Below are 17909 nucleotides of genomic sequence, written 5' to 3' on the forward strand. Positions count from 1 at the left end.
GCACATCGGGTGGGAGCAGGGAAATACTCTGCTCACACCCTCCAGACAGGTGGCACACTGCCAAATCTGCACAAGAATTTGCCAGCACAAAGAAAAGGGGGTGGATAAGAGGGGTGAACTTACCGGGGACTGAGGGGCTGAAGCTCTGGGGCTGCCGACTCCACACGAGGCCCAGATGGCTCCGGCAGGGACTTGCTGCCCAGGCTGTGGCAGATACCAAAAGCCCCGGCTGGGCGGGGGAGCGGAGCTGCAGGGAGAGGGGGTGCCGGGGGTGGGGAGAGGCTGGAGGGGGAGAAACACCCCCCTCCTGTGGGGAATGGAACAGCCGCCCGGGAAAGAAGACACCTTGTGCTGGGGGGAGGGGAGCTGTGAGAGCCCGAGGAGCAGCAGCACAGCCCGAGACAGGGGGTGTGGCAGCCATGTTAGTGGGGGTGCTGCCTGGCAGCCGTGTCAGTGTGGGTGCTGCCTGGCAGCCCTGTCAGTGGGGGTGCTGTCTGACAGCCATGTCAAGGTGGGTGCTGCCTGGCAGCCGTGTCAGTGTGGGTGCTGTCTGGCAGCCATGTCAGTGGGGGTGCTGTCTGGCAGCCCTGTCAGTGTGGGTGCTGCCTGGCAGCCGTGTTAGTGTGGGTGCTGCCTGGCAGCCATGTCAGTGGGGGTGCTGCCTGGCAGCCCTGTCAGTGTGGGTGCTGCCTGGCAGCCCTGTCAGTGGGGGTGCTGTCTGGCAGCCGTGTCAGTGTGGGTGCTGTCTGGCAGCCGTGTCAGTGGGGGTGCTGTCTGGCAGCCGTGTCAGTGTGGGTGCTGTCTGGCAGCCATGTCAGTGGGGGTGCTGTCTGGCAGCACGGTTTCAGCCACGCAGGCACTGTTACAAGCTCTGCATCTCTTCAAGGCTGCCAATTGCCAGTGATTACTATTTCCAGCCTTGAAGAGGTGCACAGCTCTCCCCATGTCCTGGTTTAGATCACACTGTACTTCAGGTCACTGGAAACACAGACTGTGGTGGCAAGGTTCAAGCATCACTTTTCTGACAGGGAGAGAAGCAAGAAGCAGGATCACTGTGAACAGTCTGGGCTCATGTAAAGCCATCCAACACTTGGCTGCAATTTCTATCTTAATTCGGTGGATATGACAGAAAATACAGAAAGCCACAGAATGATCAAATTGCAGCAAATCTGTATTTACACTACCCACTTAATACATGCCATTCTTAGGAGTCCTGTTTTATAACAGAGAATAAATGTGCACTAGATGTTCAAAGTTCCTTCTCCTTCTCTTCTACAGAAAATCCCCATGAAGATTAAAAATGTCTAGAGTCCCTTTTTCTGAAGGACATCGTAATTGCAGAAGCCCGGGCACTGTCCCTGCCAATACAGGCTCTGCTCCTGTCCTGCGCTGTGACACACACCTTCCCTCTTGGCTCCTCTGGCCAGAAAAGCCCAGCACCTACACACAGCAGCACACGCAGCGAGGGAGTTTTGATCCAAAAGCCCTGAGGAACTAAGAGGACAGGATTGCTCACCCCTACCCACATTAAAGACCATCTCAGCTGGGAGTTTTGCAGCTCAGGGGACCCAGCACAGCCCCAGCAAGGCAGCATCACCTCTGCCACACCGAGAGCCTCAAAAGCTGCTGAAGGGGAAACCACCACAGTGTCAGCACCCCAAATATAGAACCCCGCAGGCCTGTCTGACTGGGCAAAAGGGTTTTGGCCCACTGGTTTCTACCCAATACACACTGAACAAAGCATCACCCACAGATGCTGCTGGCTCCTGTGCTCCAGTACGCCCAGGCACAGACAGGGCCAGTTGTCCCCAGGTGCCACGCACAGCTGGGGGTGCTGGGGAAACCCCGGTACCTTCTCCAGCACTGCTGAGAAACCCATTTTGTCATCAACTGAGTCAAACTTGCACATAGGGTCAAGGCTGGGTCACCCATCACTGGGAGAAAGTAGGAGGATTAATTAGGTCATAAAAACCCACTTTTGTCAGGAGGAGAACATGTTGCAGAGCAGCCACAAATTCCATCCCCGCAAGGACTCCCCTCATCCGTTGCAGGGGGGGCACAGATCCATGAGAGCAGCAGAACCACATACCTGGGTCTCGCTCAGGGCACGGCAGGTCCGGGGCTCTCACCGTGCCCCTTTGGCTCTTTCACTGCCTGTGGGCAGGAGCAGAAGAGACAGTGCAGGGAAGGAATATGCCCTGGTGAGATGTCAGCGCTGCTGCTGAACAAAGTTTGGTTTGTGTGACATGAAAATACTCCAAAGTAACCTACAGGAGTTTGGCTATGAAAGCCCTGAGCCGCAGCGCCAGAGGGGCTGCTTGTGGGCTCCCTGGGGAGGTTTCAGGCCAGGTATGTCTCTGTGTCCTCACTCTTTTGTTTTGGGAGCTGCTGCTGGACGTTTGGCATGTTTGAATGTGAAGGAAGGTAGAGCTGAGAAATGACATAGGGCACTGTTAGGACTGTTCCCTGAGGTATTAAAGCCTGGTAGGTGATTTCCCCCTCAGGTTCTTACCGAAAGGATGAGAAGAAGGGACTCGGGCAAAGCTCTGGCTGAGAGGGGGTGACAGGAAAGGAAGTGGTTGGTAAAAATGCCAGGGGGTTTTTGGTGAACTGTTGGCTGCCCGTGCGATTGGAGAGGGATCCTCCAGCTGTTACGTGGTCATTGAACAAGAACTGGGGCTGGGGAGTGATTGGGTCACGAACTGGCAGCGATGGGGATTTTGGCTTCCCAACGGAAACAGCGTCACAGCGCAGACCTCAGCCTGGCCGGAGGGGCGTCCCTCAGCGCCCCAGCAGCCTCCTCGTATCCCCCCTCTTCCCTGGCACGGTGCAGGCAGCTCCCAGGGGTGCCAGAGACACCAGCAGCAGCAGCAGCACCAGCAGCAGCAGCACCAGCAGCAGCAGCACCACCAACAGCAGCACCAGCACCAGAACCAGCAGCACCAGCAACACCAGCACCAGCAGCAGATGCAACAGCACCAGCAGCACCAGCACCAGCAGCAGAACAGCAGCACCAGCAGCAGCAGCAGCAGCACCAGCACCAGCACCAGCAGAACCAGCAGCAGCACCAGCACCAGCAGCACCAGCACCAGCAGCAGAACAGCAGCACCAGCACCAGCAGCACCAGCACCAGCAGAACCAGCAGCAGCACCAGCACCACCAGCAGCACCAGCACCACCAGCAGCAGCACCAAAATCCTGCTTGAGAGCGCGACTTGGGGATGAGGCTGCACTCGGTATCGAGTCTCGCTGTGCCTGAACTGGGGGAAGGATAAAAGACAACCCCGAAAGCTTCCCGCTCCCTGCCTCAGTTTCCCTTTGATCAGCAGCTCTTCCACCAGTTCAGCTGCTGCTCTTCAGCATCGTGGAGAAAAGATGTTACGCGGAGGCGACGGCACATCGAGGCATCCAGAGCTCCAGAAACAGGAGGGATATACGGAAGGGAAGGGAGGGAGGGAGGGAGGGAGGGAGGGAGGGAAGGAAAAAGCCTCTGAAAGGAATAACTGGCGCGTTGTATTTAAATACCAAGGAGGAATTTGGGGTCTCATCCTCACCAACGCCAGCCAGTTTCTGCTGCTCCAGTGCTGCTTCACCTGACTGTGTGCTTTTGGAAATGCGCATATGCAGTTTTCCCTCCCCACCTCCCCACAGAAAGTACTAGAAAAGGAATCCAGTGAACCCAGTAGTTCTGCCATGATGATGGCGCATGACAAAAAAGAAGACTCCAGCCAGTTTTGACAAGGGCCTGGGGACCCACCTAAAGCTTAATTTGCTGAGCAATGTGTGATGGGGTGGGAAAGCTGTGGACTGCCTGCATTGCATATTCCAAAGCTGATTGGTTTTTCATTTCCAAAATCACAACAAACAAGGGAATGTATTAATTTGATGGTACCAATTTATGATGCATTTTTAATTTTGTTAACTTTTGCTTCATGTGTCCTTGTGATCCTCACACATACTCATCTTGTAAATGTTCATGTAAAGTATCATTGTTTTGTTTTGCTCCAGCCCCTGAACTACAAGGGACAGAATCATAGAATCATAGAATCATAGAATTGTAGGGGTTGGAAGGGACCTCGAGAGATGATCGGTTCCAACCCCCCTGCCAAAGCAGCTCCCTAGGACATATCACTCAGATAGGCGTCCAGGCGGTTCTTGAATATCTCCAGAGATGGAGACTCCACCACCTCCCTGGGCAGCCTGTCCCAGGGCTCCCTCACCCTCACTGGGAAAAAGTTTTTCCGCATGTTGGTGCTGAACTTCCTGTGCTCCAACTTGCAGCCATTGCCCCTTGTCCTATCCCCACAGAGCACTGAAAAGGGGCAGGCTGATTCCCCCTGCATCCCCTGCTTCAGATACTTATAAACTTTAATTAGATTCCCCCTTACTATTCTCAAGGCTGAACAATCCCAACTTACTCAGCCTTTCTACATAGCGGAGATGCTCCAGGCCCTTCATCATCTTCGTAGCCCTTCTCTGGACTCTCCCACGGGATAGCCTCTATTAAGTAGCGGAGGAGATCAAAGTTAGCTCTTCCAAAATTCAGGGTAGCTATCCTACTTTTTGGCTTGCTTCCTCCACCCAGGATCTTGAACTCAACCATTTCATGGTGGCTTTGTCCTAAGCTGCCCCCGACCTTCACTTCCCGAACGAGCCCGTCCTTGTTAGTGAAAACAAGGTCCAGCACCCGCCCTCCCCTTGTAGGCACCTGCACCATCTGTAGCAGGAAATTGTCTTCAACACTCCGCAGAAATTGTCTGGACTGCATACGACTGGCCGTGTTGCTTGCCCAGCAAATATCTGGATAGTTGAAGTTCCCCATGAGGATCAGTGCCCGGGATCTTGAGGCTATCAACCTGCTCCTCTTGATCAGGTGGCCTGTAGACACTCTCACAACAATGTCACCCATGCCAGTTTTCCCCTTGATTTTAACTCTCAAGCACTCGACGGATGGTTCATCCTTCCCCAGGTGTTGGTAGTCAGGGCCTGGCGGTCGGGAGATGTCGGGCTGTACGGAAAGGAAGGACCCCCCCCCTCTCCTCAGGTAACCAGTAGTAGGCAGCCAGTGATGTAAGCGGGCGGAAATGACATCGTAAACCTCGGCTATAGAACACTGTGCCACTCACTAATAAACGCCATTTGCCGTCCCCCACGGTGGTGTCTGTGAGCTGATGGCCCGAGCGGCCAGAGTGTGGCCGCCGTGCCGTTCCTGAACCAGGTCGCCACGCCTAGAGAGGCAACAGCCAGGTGGAGCTCAATACATTCCAGCTGCTCAGTCACATAAAGAGCAACTCCTCCACCTCGCCTCCCTAGCCTGTCTTTCCTAAACAGCACATAGCCATCCATGACAGCGGGCCAGTCGTCCAGGTTGTCCTGGGGGATTCCATCCACTTTCTGTCCCCATCTTTTCACTCAGGGGTCTGGGTATCAGTAGACAAATGGTATTACTACTAAAGACTGAGGAAAAAAGGCCTCAGCCTTTTCTTCATCCTCTGTCACAATTAAGTAATTATAGATTTAATTAATTTGCTATGTGTTATTATAGAGTTAATAACATAAGTAGGGCCAGGGAGAATATCCCTCCTTTATTGTAGGTGGCAAACAAAAGGTTTGAAGGCTGAGCAAGTTTCCTGGTCAGAAACCTCCCCAGGTAGTCCACAAGCAACCCTGGTATCCTTGGGGCTAAGGTCATTCCTAGTCAAGGGAATGGTCCTAATAATGCTAGATGTCATTTTCAGGCTCTACAGGCATCCACATTCCAAAATGCAACACGTCCAGCAATAGCTCCCAAAGAAAAGGTGTGAGGGCTGAAAGATGTTTCTGGTCCGAAACCTCCCCAAGTAGTTGTCAGGATCCAAAACCAGACTAATTTGGCAGAGGTTACACACCATTGTGCTCCAAAAGACCTCAGGTTGCTCTGGGTGGCTGGGGGCACCTGGGCTTAACTCCTGAGTAATTCCCAACTAGGAGTTTTGTCATGACCAGGTCTTCACAATTTTCAGGAACAGAATTAAGACTCAAAACCAAGTCAAGGGTCAAGTCACTTTATTTGGCCAACAACAAGTGTGCAAGAGAAGGGGGGGGAAAGAAATGCGATATCTACCACCATGGAGCTGCAGTGTCCTGTCAGGCCAATGTCTTCAGGTCTGGTGGGGCAACGTTCCCTCCATGTCGGTCACCTCTGTTCTTTTATTGTGTTGTATTCACTCCTTCCAGGAATCAATTAGCATATTCCAAGAGCTACTTTATTTAGCTGCACCCTCCACTCAGTGGTGGTGTGTCTGCCCAATGCCATCACTGGGACGTTTTAGGTGGTCTTCAGGGGTCTCTGGCCCCTGTCTCTCCCAGACCCCGGGTCCAGGCACATGCACAGTGGTTGGGTTAAATTTAATCAGCTCTGCATTCAGGTCCACAGGAAGGCAGGATGCATCTGGTCTTGCAGTCTGACCGTTGCTCTACTGCTGACAGTGGTGAGAGCTGGTGGTGTAATGTTCCAGCAGTGTTGAGACAAACACCTGACACAGTCTCTTCATTGTTTGACACAGTCCCCTAGACCACCCTATGGCTCCACATGGCTGTTTGGTTCATGTTACGCCACGGTGGCATGAATGACAGGAGGTAAAGAGAGGAAGAAGGAAAAGAGACAGCATGGTCACAATAGCTAACAACATCCAATTAACTATTGCATTTTTACTTCTTAAAATGTAAATCTCTTCCTGCTGGAACAGGCTGCACAGAGAGGTGGTGGATGCCTGATCCCTGGAGGTGTTCAAGGCCAGGCTGGATGGGGCCCTGGGCAGCCTTGTGTAGCTCCAGGCCTGGAGGTTGGTGGCCCTGCCTGTGGCAGGGGGGTTTGAACTGTATGATCCTTGGGGTCCCTTCCAGCCCAGACCAGTCTGGGATTCTATTATTATCAATTCAGAACATCTATGCATTCTGGTACCTGTGTGGTTTTGGTGATACAAAGCAGAGTGATTGTGGCCTTTGTGGTTCATGTGGTCTGCTGCCCTGATCTATTCTGGTTGGGGTCGGCATACACAGTAGGAAAATGGATTTCCACACCCCCTTAGTCTAAGGCACATGTTTTGTTGGGGTCTCAAAACTTCTGTTCTAGATTTAAGCAAAGGCAAGTAAAAACACCCTCTTTAATATGATCCATACTGCTGACAGTGTCGTTGGGCATTTCTTTAACGCCCTCAGGTGAAGCAGGAGTTACAAATTGCCTATTGGCTACGACATGTTGAATCAATTGTATAAAACATGGAATAATACGTGGTAAAAACAACAATGTGGTGAATCCACATGTCAAATAAAATAGGATTCGCTTAACCCATGGCCTAATGGGGAGCCAGGACAACATATCAATGTCCCAGCCTTCCCATGTTTGAACGGGGACATGGGCTAACTTCTGTATTCTGGCTGTGGTTTGTTTAACAATCTTGCCGTTGTCATCTATTTTCAAACCACAATTAGAATCATTTGTGACCACCAATGCCTCCTCCTTTGGCTGGCAGGTAATTGAGAACCATGTGATGTGTTAATATTGCTCTTCACATTTGTGCCCCCTGATTGGCCAATAGAAGGAGGGCATGAGCTGTGTCATTAGTAATAATTCCTACGATGGCTTGTAGACGAATAATGTGATTTAGATTATAGATTGGGTCTCGAGCAGCCCTAATCCATTCGTTAGGATTCTAGGCTGCAGGTGCAAGATGTTGTACGACACATTGGAGGGTCCACCTGTCTTTTCCCCAGGACTGGCTACTCACACCTGCTATAGAAACATCAATGGACCCTCAATACTGACTGAGGTCGTAATAGACCTTAATTCCCAAACTGTTTCCACTCTGGTCTGGATGCAAAAAAACAGCCCAAAACCAGAAAGGGTGTATATAACCCACGTAACATGTTCTGCTCCAATTGTTTGGTCATTTTCGATAAGCATGTTGGCCACCAATCCAGTAATGACATTTAAAGCCAAATGGGCCTTACACTTTGAGTCTTAAATTGGAACTACAGGGAGTTTCAAAATATATCATGATTTTTAAACCCAAAGGATGCTTAATTTCATTATTTGATATTAATTATTGTTCCAAAAATTGCATCTCCGTGCTCCTACCTGATTGCTGTAGTTACACTGAATGGTAACTTCCTGGTTGGTTATTGCAACCAGGGTCTGCCACAACACAAAGGGTTGGATTCCCTCAATATCTCAACTCCCATAGGATTTGTATTAGACCAACAGATATCAAATTGTTTTTGATGACCAGTTTCATTGCAAAGCAAGGATGAGGTGCCTCTAGTCACTTGTCATACTCCTTACTCTCCCCAAGGGGAAAGAGTCCCCTTCCTGTCCCTGTCTGGGGGTCCTGCCTCATGTGGAGACAAGAAAAAGTGATTCTTCTGACCAGCTCGTGTTTGATCAGGAGAAAGGACTCTGCTGGACAGGATTTCTCCCCAGCCTAGAGAGCAGAGGGCAGGGAGGACTTCAGTGTCTTTCCAAGTTGGTTCCCTGGAGCTTCGGGAATACCTCAGAGGAGCCGAGGAGTACGTGACGCCTTCACCTGCTCCTCTGCTGTTGCTGGGCTGGACTCCTGGGACAGTGGGAGCTGATGAAACATTACAGCACTGATGAGGGACAGCTCTGCCACAGAGTAGCTCCTCTGCCAAGCACACAGGGCTGGGGACACTGCCTGTAGGCATCAAGGGGAGACCTGAGAGGTTGAGAGTACTGACAGATGCTGAGAGCTCACTGGAGGAGAAATATCCTCAGCACTCTACCTGTGAGTATGTCCGTGGTATGTCTGTGGGTGCAGAGCAATGCAGGTTCTGTTCCTGGAGGGATCTCCTAAAGCTGGGACATGGGACAGTGTGTGGGGTCTGTCAGGAAGATAGATTCTCTATACGACAAGAAAGTGCTGCATGGAAGGGATGCCCTTCTGCACCATCAGAGGGACAGGGCAGGACAGCTGTCTTCTCCTGGGCATGGCTGAGGGGTGCCTAGGGCTGTCGTTGTGAGCAGGGTCCTTGTGACCCTGCGGTCTGTGTGCTGGGGCAGGGACTCTGCTGCTGCCAGGGTCAGCACTCAGCCTGCCTTCTGGGTTTTCCACAGGGATATAGACAGCACCTCTGGGTTGAAGCAGTGACCCAGGGAAGGGCAATGTAAGGTCCTTCTGCTGTAAGAAAGTACTGCATGGGTCAGCTTTGCTCCCAGACAGAGCTGATCCTTGAGAAATGCCAAAGAGAATATTTCTCCAAAGGCAGAGTCTTTGCTTTGACTTTTCCTCTCCTGTGGGCTGTGCTGAGTGTGGTAGATGAGAACTTATTCCTCCCCTTGAGAATATGCAGTGAAAACTTGATTCTCATGAAGATGTTGGAGCCTGGGCTGAGCCCTGCACACACAGAGGTTCCCTGGGGCAGTGCCCTGATGCCAGGAGGGGTCTGCAGAGCAGAGCTGAGCACAGGGCAGGTTGGATGAGGTCTGTGAGCACAGAGCAGGAGGTGAGATGGGCAAAAAGAAAGATCTGCAGGGACAGCTGTAGTTAGCAGAGACACTGTCAGGGAGGGAGGAGCTGCTCCCAGAAATGCCCTGGCAGTGGGGATTTGGGATCTCCCTGACAGTTCACAACACCCACCCCCTGGTTTCTGCCACCCAGCACAGACTCTGCACCCAGAGTTCCAGGGTTTCAGGCTGAGTCTTCTCCTTGGCAGCCCGACCAGCAATGAGGAGAAACCTCTGAGTGCCTGTCTGTCTGTTCCTGACCATAAAGCTTTTGCTGCAGCATTTCCTGCTGTATCCCCTCCTGTCCTTGCTGCCTTTGTCCCACCTTTACTTGGGGCTCTGAGCACGTCCCTTATTGTTGGAGCTGTGGGCACTGTGCTGACCCTCACTCCAGGACCCCCATCTGTAGGACTGAGGATTTCCCAGGGGCTCCTGCTGGGCTGCAGCTGCCTCCCACAATGGCACCGCTCTCCCAGGGACTCTTGTGCCCCAGAGAGGAGCCCCATGCAGGAGACATCTCGGCACAGAGGCCGTGGCAATGCCACTCATCACCTGTGTGTGGGCAGCTGCACTGAGCCCTGTGTGTCCCTGGCTGGGAGCGGGGAGCTGAGATCCTCCTTGGGCAGGATGAGACCGCAGGAGGGCTTTGGAGCTCTGCCCTGTGAGACTGGATTCCTCAGCTCTCTGTGGGGTCCAGTTTCTTCTGCAGGGAACAGCAGGGTGTGATCACAGAGCATCCAGCACAGAGCAGCTGAGAGCAGGGCTGATGGACAGAGCAGCTCTCCCCACTCTGCACTCAGGGGAAGGTTTCACTGGCACTGCAGCAGCAATGTCAGGGAGTCCTGATAGAAGAAACACTCCTCAGCTCCATCCTATCCACAGGATCACACACTCCTTTTACTTCCTTACTGCTGCAAGGCAGGACTGAGTTCTCCAGAGCCCACAACCAACCCTCCTCCCAGCAGTGGCACGTTTAAGTCAGCACAAAGCAGACCTCCCAAAAGGGACCTGACAAACATCCTCCTGAATACAAAAAGAAAATCAAAGGGTCTTCTCTAAGAATTGGAAGTGTTTTTTCTCAAGGAGGAGTTGCTAACTTCTCCCTGTGCTTTTTCTACTTGGACAGGTCTCAACACAGATGTCCAACAGCAGCAGCTCCATCAGCCAGTTCCTCCTCCTGCCCTTTGCAGACACACGAGAGCTGCAGCTCCTGCACTTCTGCCTCTTCCTGGGCATCTACCTGGCTGCTCTCCTGGGCAATGGCCTCATCATCATCACCATAGCCTGTGACCACCACCTCCACACCCCCATGTACTTCTTCCTCCTCAACCTCTCTGTTACTTACCTTGGCTGCATCTCCACCACTGTTCCCAAATCCATGGCCAGTTCCTTGTGGGACACCAGGGCCATTTCCTACACAGGATGTGTGGCTCAACTCTTTTTCCTTTTATTTTTAATCTCCACAGAGTACTATATTCTCACTGTCATGGCCTATGACCGCTACGTTGCCATCTGCCACCCCCTGCACTACGGGACCCTCCTGTGCAGCAGAGCTTGTGTCCACATGGCAGCAGCTGCCTGGGGCAGTGGGTTTCTCAGTGCTGTGCTGCACACAGCCAATACATTTTCACTCCCCCTCTGCCATGGCAATGCCCTTGACCAGTTCTTCTGTGAAATCCCCCAGATGCTCAAGCTCTCCTGCTCAGATGCCTACCTCAGGGAAACTGGACTCATTGTGGTTAGTGCGTCTTTTGCTACTGGGTGTTTTGTGTTCATTGTGGTGTCCTATGTGCAGATCTTCAGGGCTGTGCTGAGGATCCCCTCGCAGCAGGGGCGGCACAAAGCCTTTTCCACCTGCCTCCCTCACCTGACTGTGGTCTCCCTGTTTCTCAGCACTGCCTTCTTTGCCAACCTGAAGCCCCTCTCCATCTCCTCCCTATTTCTGGACCTGGTAGCATAATTTCTTTACTCTGTGTTTCCACCAGCAGTGAACCCCCTCATCTACAGCATGAGGAACCAGGAGCTCAAGGATGCCATGTGGAAACTGAGGACTGGATATTTCTAAGCAGCTCATCTTTGGCATATTACTGGCCATGGAACTCACATTAGGACCAGTCTGTATTTAGTATGAATTTTGGTGGGTTATTTGTCTTCTCAGTAGCCTAGAGACATGTATGCACTTCACTTTTCTCAGCAGGTTTCCACCTCTGCTTGCTCTTTGGTCATTTCAATGCTGCTCAGCTCTCCAGTGTCTGCCAAGACCTGGAAAACTTCCCGTCTTTCAGATGTCTAATAAACAGTTCTCTCAGAAGTTCAGTGTGTTGATAAGTGACCTTTCTATCTATCTGAACAAAAGTTGGTTTGGAGAGAATCTCCTCTGAAAGCTGACCCCCTTCATATGCTGCAGGATGAGCATGAGCCAGCAATGTGCCCTCCTGGCTAAGAAGGCCAATGGCATCCTGGGGTGTATTGGAAGGGGTGTGTTCAGTAGGTCAAGAGAGGCCTTTCTCCCCCTTGCCCAGGTGAGACTGCACCTGGAATGTTGTGTCCAGTTCTGGGCTTCTCAGTTCAAGAATGACAGGGAACTCCTTGAAAGAGTCCAGCACAGGCCATTCTGTGGCGCTATGATTGTGTGGTTCCTATGCAATGGAATGATCCTAAAAGCTCCTGTTATCGTTTTCAGGCTCAACCAGTGTCCACCTTAGGAAGTGCTAGATGTGCAGGTAGGGCTGCAAAGCAAAAGATTTGAGTCCTGGAAGAAGTTCCTGGCCTGAAACCTATCTAGGTAGCTCACTAGCAGCCCAAGTAGGCTTAGGGCTCAGGGCTTTCCTTTCCAAGGGAACAGTCCTAACATGCCTGTGGACATTTACGGGCTCTCCCAGCATCCAACATTGACACACTAAATGTAAAGCTGAAACCTCAAACATAACATGCAAGGGCATAAAATGCTTATTGGCCTGAAAACTCCCCTTGTAGCCCACTAGCAGCCCCAGTAACCATGGGGCACAGGGTTTTCATAGACAATGCAATGGTATGAAATTTGCCTGTTGTCTTTTTCCAGCTCTAACAGTGTCCACCTTCAAAAATATTAAATGTCCAGCTATAACTCCCAAAGACAAAATTTCAGGTGTGAAAGATGTTTCTGACCTTCAACTTCCTGGGTATCCCACTAGTAGCCCCCGTAACCCTGAGGCTCAAGGTTTTCTTTAGAAAGGGAACAGTCTGATGTCATTTTGGGGCTATATCCACATACACCTTCAAACTGCTAAACGAACAGCAAGAGATCCCTAACAAAAGTGTCAGGGATGAAAGATTCTCCTGGACTGAAACCTGTCTAGGTAGACCACTGGCAGCCCCAGTACCTTAGGGCTCAGAGTGTTCAGAGACAAAAGAAGGGTCCTAACATTGCTTGCTGTCATTTCTGACTATACCAGCGTCCACCTTTGAACCTGCTAAATGCCCAGTAATACATCCCAAACTAAAGGTGTGAGGGATGAAAGGTGTTCATGGCCTTACATATCCCCAGGTAGCCCACTAACAGCACCAGGAACATGGGGGTCAGGGCTTTTGTAGCCATGGGAGTGGGTGTAACTCTGCCCAACATAATTTTCCAGCTTCAACAGTGTCCACATTCGACACTGCTCAATGTCCAGCACCAGCTCCATGGCAAAAGGTGCGAGGGCGGAAAAAGGTTTCTGGCCTGAAAGCTCGCCAGGTAGCCCACTAACAGCCCCATTAACCTTGGGGCTCAGGGTATTCCCAGCCATGGGAACAGCCCTAACAATGTCATTTTCAGGCTATAACATCGTTCACTTTCAAACATGCTGAACAATCAGCAATCGAGTCCCAGGTTCTTTAGCACCTATTGCTTTCATTTTGTTATAAGCACCGTAAGTTAAGGAGCCATCAGCAAGCACATGTGAACCATTAGTAAAATCGAGCTTCCCTTCAAATGGACCTGGATGAACAGGAACATCAGGAAGATTTCCAAGCAGAAGAGATCTTCTCCTCCTGCCCATATTTTCTCTGCTTCTGGAATTAATTCTCATGTTGGTGGCCCCCATAGTTCTGGTGATTTGTAAGCCATAAAGTCTAAATAAATATGTGTGTTCTTTGCTGAGCAATGCTTGCACAGCATTAAGGCCTTTTTTCTAGTTCTGCTCCAGAAATGAGTCAACTGGGAGTGCACAAGTGCCTGGAAGGGCACAGGAGTGAGCCCACCATTGTGTTGCACTTGTTGTCTACAAAGGTGGCCTAATTTTGGGAGGAATACATTAGTCTTTCTTTCTAGCAGCCCATGTGGTGCCACGTTTGGGTGTTAGGATGAGAGCAGTGCTGGTAACAGGGAGGCTTTAGATGTGTCCAAGCAATCAGACTTTTCTGTTGTTCATTCTCTACTAGTAACGGGAAGGTGGGGAGCACCCTGGGAGCTGGGAGGGGACACAGCCAAGAGAGGTGACCCAAACTGCCCAAAAAAGCATATTCCATTCAAATTACACCATGATCTGCATAAAGAAGTGTGGTGGGGGCAGGAAAACTCAGCTCCAGGACACACGTGTTTTCAGGACAGCTGTGAGCTGTGCGGCCAGAGCTGTGGGGTTCAGTGAGAAACTGCACTGTGCATCAGCAGTTGTGTGTATTTTGCTACAAAATCCTGTTGTTGTTTCTCTCTCTCTGCTGTCCCAGTAAACTGTCCTTATCCCAGCCCATGAGGTTTAGGGTGCGTGGTGCTCGGCTCTCTCCTGGGGTGAAACCATGAGAAAAGGTTCCAGCACAACACCCACACATCAAGGCAGCTCAGACATGATGGGTGGAGAACCGGACACCATGAGAAGAATTTGGGCATTGCAGGGGCTGCCATAGCAGTCAGAGCTGCTGAACAGGAATCTGGCCATGAGCACATTGGGCTGCACTGGGAGGAGTGTGGCTGCACAGACAAGGGCCCTTCTGGTCCATCTGGACTCAGCACTGGTGAGGCCACCTCTGGAGCAGTCAGTCCCAGTGTGGGGCTCCCTGATCTGGAGGAATGAGGAGGAACATGTATGTGGTCAGGGAAAGTCTGCCAAGAGACCTTTGCTTCTTTAGCCTGGGGAAGGGGAGGCTGAGGGAAGCCCTCTTTGTGCTACGTGGAAAGAACGTAAGAAAGGAAGTCCATGTGAACTGACGGCTCTGAAGGCCAGGGTGGACATGAGGATAAAGAAATGTCATTCTGAGGGTAATGCTGTGGTGCAAGCAGTCACTGGGAGGAAGTGTGGATGAGCTGGTGGCTTTGTGCTTGTGGGAACAGCTGGAGAGGACACAAAGACAGTAGTACAGGCAGGGACATTGTTAGGTGATAATGAGGTGGGAAAGCGTGTTGCATCCCTGCAGCCTACAAAGAACCAGGTACAGGGGTGAGGCCGTGTGGGATGGCTGTGGTGCAGATGGCCAAGGGTGCCATTCAGGCTACAAGTGCCTGATAGGTCTTTGCCCCCTTGGCTGTGGCTGATGTCCCTGCCACAGAGGCCTCAGGGAAGACACATTGTCCTTAAGGCCATGGAGCATGGCTGACTCCTTGCACCCAACCCAGGGGAGGCCACCATGTGTCCTTCCCCTGTCCTTCCCTTGGTGTCACACTCCCCACATTCTAAGGAAGAGCCCTGAGACAGATGTGAGTGTCAGGATCTCCCTGCCCAGGGCTGGGGGTCAGCACTGGCATTGCTGCTTCATCAGACCAAGCCAGGGTGTCCTCAGCATCAGAGCTGCCTGTGCTTTGCCTGGGTTTGTCCTCATGGCCTCCAGTTGTCTGCTCTAACGAGCCCCTGGGGAGGCTTTGTCAGGAATGGCTCCCAGTGGGGCCTGTTAGTGCTTCAAGGTACTTTGGGCATTACTCCTGCCTTGAACTTCTTGAGAAGTTTCTTCCCTCTCCTCTTTGTAGCTGAAGTCTCTGGACTCACCAGAGACACCATGAGGCTCATTAACATCCAGAAAGCTCTTACAAGTATATCTCCTCAGGTAATTTTCTATAAAAAATTAAGTCTTGTATAAGCAATTGGAGAGGTTTTAATTGGGTGATGAAAATTTTGAAGGAATTTCACAATGGAGGATTTTTTCATACAGAAAAAAATTGTTTCTGTCATTTTTCAGTCCCTGGAAGATGTTGTAGCAGCATTCTACAGTGGATGTTTGTACAGAGGTCTCCTAAATAGTTCTGGACAGGCAGGAAAAGCAGTCTCTTGAAATCAAGCCCTGCGTGCAGAACCTTGCTCTTCCCCAAGCCCAGCAGTTCCCTCACTGGCCTCCTGGGACTCCCAACACTTTTCCTGGCATCATCTGTGCTCACAGGCACAGACAGATTTCTCTGACAACAAACAGCAGTTCAACATGATCCAGTTTAATAACCATGAAATCTCTCTCCTCAGCTGCTGTTACAGCCAAGCAGCGTGTGAAGGGGGTCAGCTTTACTGGTGCTCCCAGTGCACAACCTGGGCAGGTTTCAGGCCAGGGAGATCCTTCATCTCTTGCAACTTGTGCTTGGGTGCTCTTGCTGGGTAGTTAGAATTTTTGAAACTTTTTCTGGTAGAGCTGGAAATCTACCTCAAGCACAGTTAGTTGGATAGCTGGGGATGTTTCAGGCCAGGAATATCTTCAAGCCCTCGCTCCTTCTCTTTGACACCTGTTGCTGGAGGTTTAGCAGTTTTAGAGGTTGTTGCTGGTAGATTGAAAAATGACATCAGGCACTCTTAGGACCGTTGCCTTGGCTAGGAATGCCCTGAGCCTCCAGGTTTCTTGTACTGCTACTCTACTACCTGGGGAGGTTTCAGGCCACAAAACCTTTTCCAGACCTCACATCAATTTGTTTGGGAGCTGTTACTGGACATTTATCAGTTTCACAGGTGGACGCTTGTAGAGCCTGACAATGAAGTCAGGCAATCTTAGGACTGTTCCTCCACCTATGAAGGGGGGCCTGAGCCCCAAGGTTACTGGTGCTGCCTGCTGGCTCCCTGGGGAGATTTCCTGCCAGAAAATTCTTTCCTCTCTCACACCTTTTGTTTGGGGCTCTTACTGGACATTTGGTATTTTTGAATTTGGACGCTGGCAGAGCCTGGAAATGACATCACACACTCTTAGGACCATTTCCGCAGCTACGAAAACTCTGAATCCCAAATTTACTGGGGCTGCTTTTGCTCTGCCTACCAGGGAAAATTTTCAGGCTCACAAGATACTGTAGCTCTCAAACCTTTTGTTTGGAAGAGATTGATGGACGTTTTCCACTTGAATGTGGACACTGGTAGAGCCGGAAAATGATGTCTGGTGTTACAGGACCATTCCCTTGGCTGGGAATGCCCTTCCCCACAAGGTTCACGGGGCTACATGTGGGCTACCTGGGGAGGTTTCAGCCCAGGAACACCATTCAGCCTCCATAGATTTATTTGGGAGCTATTGCTGTATGTTTAGAAATATCGAAGGGGGAACCTAGTAAAGTCCATAAATGACGTGAGCCATTCCTAGGACCGTTCTCTTGGCTAGGAATGCCCTGACCCTTATGGTTACTGAGGCTGCTAGTGGGCTACCTGGGGAGATTTCAGGCCAGGAAGCTTTTTCAGCACTTGCAACTTTTGTTTGCGACCTACAATAAAAGTGGGAGAAGTGATGGGGGGACAGCTGGCAGAAGTGATCCCCAAGCCACTGTCCCAGCAGTCTTGGCCAGAAGTGCAGGAGCTGCAGCTCCCGTGTGTCTGCAAAGGCCAGGAGGAGGAACTGGCTGATGGAGCTGCTGTTGGACATCTGTTGCCATCAACTGTGGAGACCTGTCCAAGGAGGAAAAGGCACAATGAGAAGTTAAGGAACTTTTCTTTGAGGGAAAAAGAAAATTCCATACTTCTAATTTAGTTCAGGAAAACTCTTGCAGGTCCCTTTTGGGAGGTCTGCTTTGTGCTGGCTTCAGCGTGCCACTGCTGGGAGAAGGGAAGTCCAAGTCCTACGGATGGGAGTCTTCAAGTGAAGGCCAGCTCAGTGTCAGCCCCACTAATGGATGTGTGCAGAGCCAGCAGAAGGACCCTACACTGTCCCTCCATAGGTCACACTTTCCACCCACAGCTTCTTTCTGCAGTGGTGATGGAAGCCCAGCAGGCAGGCTGAGTGCTGACCCTGGCAGCAGCAGAGTCCCTGCCCCAGCACACAGACGCTGGGGTGCAGGGACCCTGCTGGTAAGGACAGCCCTGGGAAACCCTGGGTGCACAATCTGCTTCACAACTCTGCAACCATGCCCAGGAGAAGACAGCTGTCCTGCCCTGTCCCTCTGATGGGGCAGAAGGGCATCCCTTCCATGCAGCACCTTCTGGTCCTATAGAGAACCTGTCCTCCTGACAGACCCCACACGCTGCCCCATGTCCCAGTTTTAGGAGATCCCTCCAGGAACAGAACCT

The sequence above is a fragment of the Gallinula chloropus genome, assembly GCF_964237585.1.
Source record: "Gallinula chloropus genome assembly, chromosome: 29".
NCBI classification, from domain to species: Eukaryota; Metazoa; Chordata; class Aves; order Gruiformes; family Rallidae; genus Gallinula; species Gallinula chloropus.